The sequence below is a fragment of the Meriones unguiculatus genome, chromosome 17 (assembly GCF_030254825.1).
Source record: "Meriones unguiculatus strain TT.TT164.6M chromosome 17, Bangor_MerUng_6.1, whole genome shotgun sequence".
In the NCBI taxonomy this organism is placed as follows: domain Eukaryota; kingdom Metazoa; phylum Chordata; class Mammalia; order Rodentia; family Muridae; genus Meriones; species Meriones unguiculatus.
Genome location: NC_083364.1, coordinates 96,070,970 through 96,078,167, shown reverse-complemented (window position 1 = coordinate 96,078,167; position 7,198 = coordinate 96,070,970).

The following is a 7,198-nucleotide window of genomic DNA, read 5'->3' as shown; positions in this document are numbered from 1 at the left end:
GTCATCAGAGGTGGAACTGCTAATGCTGACTCCACTTCCACGTTTACTCCCTCCAGCAGATTCCCCAGCCCAGACAGCACCCCCCATGGTCACATGACAGGCCCAGCCCTGTCCCCAGCTTGGCCTTCCTTATGAGCTAAGGGATAGCTCCCACTATCGTGCTGCCAATAGTGCCTGAGGCGGGACAGATGGGAGCAGAACAGGGTTTCTTCGGCTCAGGTCTGGACAAAGCTTTTGTACAAGCTGCCAGTGTTCCACTGCAAGCTGAACCTTCCCAGCCACTCTCAGGAAACAAAGGCACTTTTTTTTTCCCACTAATATGGAACCCTGCTTCCTTCTTCTATTAAATAGATCCCATTTGAACCTGGAGCTTGATGAGTGTGCTCTGAATAGGCACCAGGTCAAGGGTTGGTAAGGAAAAACACGCCTGTACTTCTAGCGCAGAGAAGGCCAGGCTGGAGGTTTGTGCTTTGAAACCAGCCTGAGCTCTGCAGCAAGTTCCAGACCAGCTTCACTGGCACAAATAAATCTTGTCTTTAAAAAGGAAGGAAGATTAGAACAGATGAGAGCCCGCGCTGGGCTCTGGAGTGTTTACTGGCTCTGGAAGGCCTGACCCTCAGCACACGGTGCTGGGAGCAGGTGGCGGAACCCCAGGAAGCAGGGCTCGTGGGAGGACGCAGGGCTCATGGGAGGACGGAGCTCACTGGGCACCCACCCTTCGAGGGGATAGTATGTTCTGCTCCTCTTCTTTCTTCCTTCCCCTTGATTCCCAGACGCCGTGAGGCAAACACCTTGTTCCAGCACGTTCTCTCCGGCAGATGTCCTGCCTCATCCCAGCCCAGAGGCAAGGAGGCCAGGCAACCATGGGCTCTAACCTCTGAAAGGATGGGTCTGCGTCCTCACAGCACATGGCTCACAAGCGTGAGGAGCCATGTAAGAAAGCCAAGCTGTGTGCTTATAATGCTAGTAGGGGAGGCAAAGATTCTGCGGGCTCCCAGCCAGCTGAATCAGCCTGGCTGAATCAGTGAGCCCCAACACCGACTGGGAGACTGTTCCAAAAACAAGGTATGTAGAGGTTGAGGAAAGCATCCAAGGTTGACCACTCTGTTTTCTCTGCCAATATGTAGCCTCAACCAGGTCCGCGATGGGAAAATAGTAGCTCCTCCATTCATGTCGGCTGCTGGTAAAGTAGACATGCAAACACATGGAGTTGTGTCCAAGCTCCAGAACGCACATTGAAAACAAAGGGAAAGATTTTGAGGGAAAGTGTACCCTCAAAATCCCTGTGCTGCAGAGACAGAGGAAAGAGGGCCACAGGGGCCGCTGGCTGGCCAGGCTAGCCTGGCTGGCGCACTCCTGGTGACGAGACCCTGACTCAAAAACTCAAGGAAGAGAGTGAGAAGGAAGAAAACACTAGAGGTTGACAATTGGCCTGCACACACAAGAATGCATATGAAGCATACACAACAAATAAATAAGTAAATGAAACCTTTGAAACTGTAAGCAAGACAAACCTTTCCTTCTTATAAGTTATCCCAGCTACTCCGGTGCTGAAACGGAAAGCAGGTTGCCACAGTCCTGAGTGCTGTCTCCGTGTCCCATTTCAAACAGTTTGGTCAGTGTATGGGGTAAAGGCTACTGATTCGGCTCTTCCAGTGACATGCTTGGCAAGGTCATATCATACTGAACGGTCCAACAAACAAAACAGCTCTGAGGAAGAGCTATATGGCTCCCAGTGTGCAGAGAAATAAGTGTGCTGGTGGCCAGGGTCAGCTTTGGTAAGAGTTGGCAAGAGAGCAGAAATAAAGAGAAGGACAGATGTTTTGTCAGTTTAAAAAGCCACTTGCTCGTCTCAGGGTTTGCTGATGAGAAGGGTGATGTGGGGGCTCTGGCCAGTGTGCAAGCTGGACGCTGTTCTCTGGCAAAGTCTAGTGAAGAGGCACACCCAGAGATCCCACTGATAATCCTCGCGCTAAATGTTGGCTACTCTTGGATGGGGTAGGCTCGTGTTTAAAAACAACAGGATTGCAAAACTCCAGCCAACTTTTAGTTACCTAGAGAAATAGTTCAAACACCCACCAGCAGGCACTGCACCGGCCCGTTACCCAGCCAGACCCTGGACTGAAGCACCGATGTGTGCTACACCTTGGGTGAATCTTCAAAATGTTGTGCATGAGAATCCCATTCACCAAGATCTGCGTGGTATCTGGTTCCATTCATACGAATGGGTCAAGAGTAGGGTTAGGAAGACAGTTCAGTGGATAAGGAGCTGGCTGTGCAAGAACACCTAGGCTCTGTAACCAGCACCCGCAGAAGGCTGGGTAGACATGGCGGCTAACTTGTTATCTCACTGAGGAGGCGGAGACAGGAAAACCCATGTGGTTCACCAGCCAGTGCTTGCCTGGATTGTCAAGGCTCCTGTTCAGTGAAAGACCCTGCCTCAAAAACTAAGGTGGAGAGAGATAGAGGAAGATACCCAATGTTGACCTCTGACCTTTACATACTAGATCACACACACACACATACACACACAGAGTCTATAAAGATGAAGAGCAGGCATACAGCTATGGCCAGAATGGGGCAATAGGGGGCTGATCACTAAAAGATAAGGTGCTTGTTTAGGAAGAGAAGGTCTATAATTGTTTCTGGTAATGGTTGCGCACATCTGTGAATATACAATCATTAAACTGTATATTTGAGATAAGTTATAGAGTGTAATTGCCTAAAAATGAATGAATGAATGAATGAATGAATGAATGAATGAATGGAGCTGTGGAGATGGCAAAGGGTAAAGACACTAGCCTCACAAACCTGATGACTCGGGTTCAATCCCTGGAACCCACACAAAAAGCCAGATGTAACGACACACATCTTCAGTCCTCGCTCCTGCAGAGAGCTGGCAGGCAGAGACAGGGCAGCCTTGCCTCGAAAGGCCTGAGGCTAGAACTGACTCCCAGGAGCTGTCCTCTGACACAGACACATGCTGGGTCATACGTGCAACAGTGCGCTCTCTCTCTCTCTCTCTTACACACACACACACACACACACACACACACACACACACACACACACACAAATATAACCAAATTGAAAAAGTTTATCTAGCAAGTAAAATGTCACAAGTTACGACAACTTTAAAACTGAATTAAAGAGAAAAGAAACGTCTGGCATATTCTCTCTTTACCGTCTATTTTTAACTTTTAATTATGTGTGTGGGAGACTCCTGTGTGTGGATACACACGTGTGAGCACAGTGCCTGAGGAGGCCACAGGTTCCAGTCCCTGCAGCAGGGTCCGCAGACAGTGTGAGCCACCCGACGTGCATGCTGGGAGTCAGGCCCAGAGGCCCTGTGACAGCCATGCGTGTTTTCTTCCCTGGGCAGAGCCCCCCCACCCATTCCATGCTAAAAACTGGAGCCATGGTGCTTCGTGTGAACACGGGGGCACAGCAGAAAAAAAAAAAAAAAGATAGCATGGTCAGCACTTGTGGTGAATGAACAGCTTCGAAAGGCCGCTGCTTCTGCTCCAGAATGCCCTGGAGACCTGGAGAAGGCAAGGAGCTGCCGACAGAGTCAGACCAAGGGGATGGGGGGTGGGAGGGCTGGAAAAAAGTACAAGTGTCTCCGAGACCAGGCCTGTCAGGGTGTGAAGATCTTGGCGGTCTCAGAATGAGCCCCGAGGGTAGGCAGCAAGTCAAAAGGACCCTTGTTTAGTTAGTGTCTGTGCCTTGTCTGGTGGCCTCAGAGGAAAGACGGGAGGAAGATCCTTGCAGAGTTTGCCTGCTGGGGCTGACCCCATGTCCGAGCAACCTGCACCCTGAAAACATCCTATAGAAAGCGTGTGGACAGAGCCAGACTCCCAGCCCTGGATGCCGGCACCGATAACGAGGTGGAAGGATCACAGGCGTGCTGAGACCTATGCAATGGCTGAGCACACAGCCCCCCCCCCACCCCGAGAGGAGCCGGCCTGGAAGAGCTCCGGCCCAGAGCGGCTGGGCAAGGACACTCTCAGCGGGCTGCAGCGGGGTGTGCAAGGAGCCCAGGTGCCCGGCCCTGTGAGGGGCGCCCATGCTGGGCTTTGGTGAGCAGCAGGCTTCCAGTCACTTCTGCTCCTGTGTGTGGCCCCTCAGTGTTCCTGTGAGGAACCCCCATGGCTCCCCAAGCTGGCCTGCTGTGTCGGCCAATCTTTGGCCTGCTGTGGGCGCTCTCTGGGGTGAGTAGCAGAGTGTGCTGTGTCTCTCAGGAAAAGCTTTGTCACCAACAGGCCACATGCATGTTTTTGCAACATGTGTGTGTCTGGCCTCCATGGAGGACGGAAGAAGGAGTCATGCCTTGGAGAGGAAACCATCCGTGGGTGTAAGACTCTGTGTGGGAGCTGGGAACAGGTGGAGTGGAGGCATGTGCACTCGGGGGCGTGCACGTGGGGGCATGTGCATGTGGAGGCGCTTGTGTGTGGAGGAGCTTGTGTGTGTGTGTGTGCGTGTGTAGTCCCAGCACTGAGGAAGCAGAGACGGGTGAGCATCTGGGGCTCACTGACCAGACAGTCTAGTTAGTGAGTGAGCTCCAGCTTCCACAGACAGACAGCTCAAAAACCAAAAACCCATTTTAGACATGTATGAAATTGTGAAGTAATAATAGCAGAGAGTCTTAAAGCCACAGTCGCAAAAACTCCAAGGTAGGGAACTCCTGTGGACCACCTAAGATTAATGTGTGCTCTCCACATGTGTCATGTACACACATACACACACACACACACACACACAAACACTTGTGTAAATGATTGATTAAACAGATTTCTAGAGTTCTGGGGGGGGCAATGGAACACATTTCTGTGTTTGAGCCCCAGCCATGCTCATCAGACTCCACTGTGGAAGCCACAGGGCATGCTGGGAAGCCCTGGGGTGCACCCTGCTAGGACCCCACAGAAGCGGGCATCTTCTGAAGCAGCCACGTCTGTGGCACACCACAGTCCAGCACTTCCATGACTAACACTCAATTGTCCTGCCTGTGACAGCGTTTGCTTGGGTCACGTCTGTTTATGTTAGGACATTTCTGCATTTCCTTTTGTTTACAGTGAAACCTCTTCAGACGGCCTTGGGGATGTTAGCCAACAGGACAGTTGCTACCAAGGCTAATCACGACTGGCAGTCGGACAGCTGGCAAACGTTTCCACATGCGTGCACAGCAGACATCAAATGCATCATAGTCTCATTGCTCACGACACTCCAACCCCAGCAAGGCTCACATCCACCGACAAAGAGTGGGAACACACTGAGATGCTCCGGAAGTACACTACCACAGAGCAACAGGTAAGTCACAGACACACGCCTCGTGCAAGAATCCAGGTGCAAATGAGCAAACATCATGACCAATAGTCACACGTAACTAAGGACTGGGCAACATGAGCACATGGAAATCAGAAAAGTAGTTATCTGTGCTGAAGAGACAGAGAGGCAGCTCCATAGTCCTGGAAGGTGTGTCTCATTTGAGAGTGATCAGGCAGCTCTGAGGACCTCACTTTTCCACATCTATCTTTGTTGGTGAAAAAGTGTACTCTAAGAGAGTCATTTTGGAAGTGACTGAATTTTCGGGTTTACGGCACATCCAGGGGAGCCCGAGCCACAGTGGGGACTGCTGTCACTTTGCACGGGTGATAGGCGAAGCCCCATGTGGCTGTGCCTAACTCAAATTTGGATATCGGCTGGCCCTGCCGTGACATTTTCAGGATCTGAAGTAACTTAAGACTTGTTCTTTGAACACAGAACACAAAGACCTACCCTCAAAATGACCTAAAGCTGGGAAATTGCTCTTCTCTTCATGTTTTATTTTGGAATTGAACTCATTATCCTTAAAGTGCACCTGGGACCTTTTTATCCTTCTGTGATGGATGGCTCCGAGGTCACTGCAAGTCTTCAAAAGACAACACCTTGATGAATAAACCCCAGAGTCAAAGACTAGGGAGCACCAGGTGAGGGACAGATGCTTTATTTAGAACTTTTCCCCTTGGGTTGCTTTTAAACATGCAAATTCTGTCATGATGGGAAAGAAAGGAAGGAAGAATGGAAGAAAGAAAGAAAGAAAGAAAGAAAGAAAGAAAGAAAGAAAGAAAGAAAGAAAGAAAGAAAGAAAGGAAAAGATTCTATCTGTAATAGTTCAGTGGTTCAGTGTCTAAATGCCTAACTGGAGGAGTCTGGTTGCTGAAGTCTTCTAGACTGTCTTTAGATATTACATATCTGCCGGTTTATAGATACACAAATACTTGGGTGACTGCAGTGGTGGCCACAGTCCAGCTTTAGGACGTGTCCACCCTTCCGAAGTGTCCCTCTGCCTGTTTTCAGCTCAGCATACCCCCAACAGTACCACATGACCCCTCTCTAGCCCTACTGTAGCCCCACAAATCCCCCACCCTGTCTCCCTCCCTTTCTCAGGAAAACATGTGTAGTGAGAAGAGTCACTGTGCAGTCCTCATGGGCTCTTCCAGAATGCGTTCAAGATCTGCTTTACTGTGAACCACGACCTCTCTCTTTTCAGTATGAGATCTCACTGTATACGTGTTCAGTAGTCCGTCCTTGTCCTGTGTACAAACACTGCTGTACCTCAGCAGCCAGTCTGAAGCCCCAGATGGTTACTGAGTGAGGAAGGTGCCGATAGTGTAAATGGAAGTGTGTGTGTGCGTGTGTGTGGGAGATACAGTGGACAAAGGGACAGTTTACATCACAGTAGGACAGAATGAGTTTTAATTATGAGATGGAGATCCCCCCCGCCCAAGACAGGGTTTCTCTATGTAGCGTTGGCTCTCCTGGACTCACTGTAGACCAGGCTGGCCTCCAACTCACAGAGATCCACCTGCCTCTGCCTCCCAGAGGGCTGGGATCACAGGCGTGTGCCACCAGGCCCAGCGTTTCTGGAATTTTTAATTTAATATTTTTGGACCATGAGTTAGACGACCAAAACTGTGGAAAACAAAACCAAGAAAGAAAGGTGTTTGGAAGTCTACGCCACACTGTACCATCCATTTACCAGTTGATGTATATTTGAACCGTTTCAGTTGGAACTGTTGTGAAGAGAGCTGTTAAGGAAATTCACGGAAATAGACATTGCTCTGCACACATCTTCATTTCTCTTGGGGAGATGCCAGGAGTAAAATCGCTAGTAAAATTGTATGATAACTTATAGTTGGCTTTTTAAAAAACCCAAACT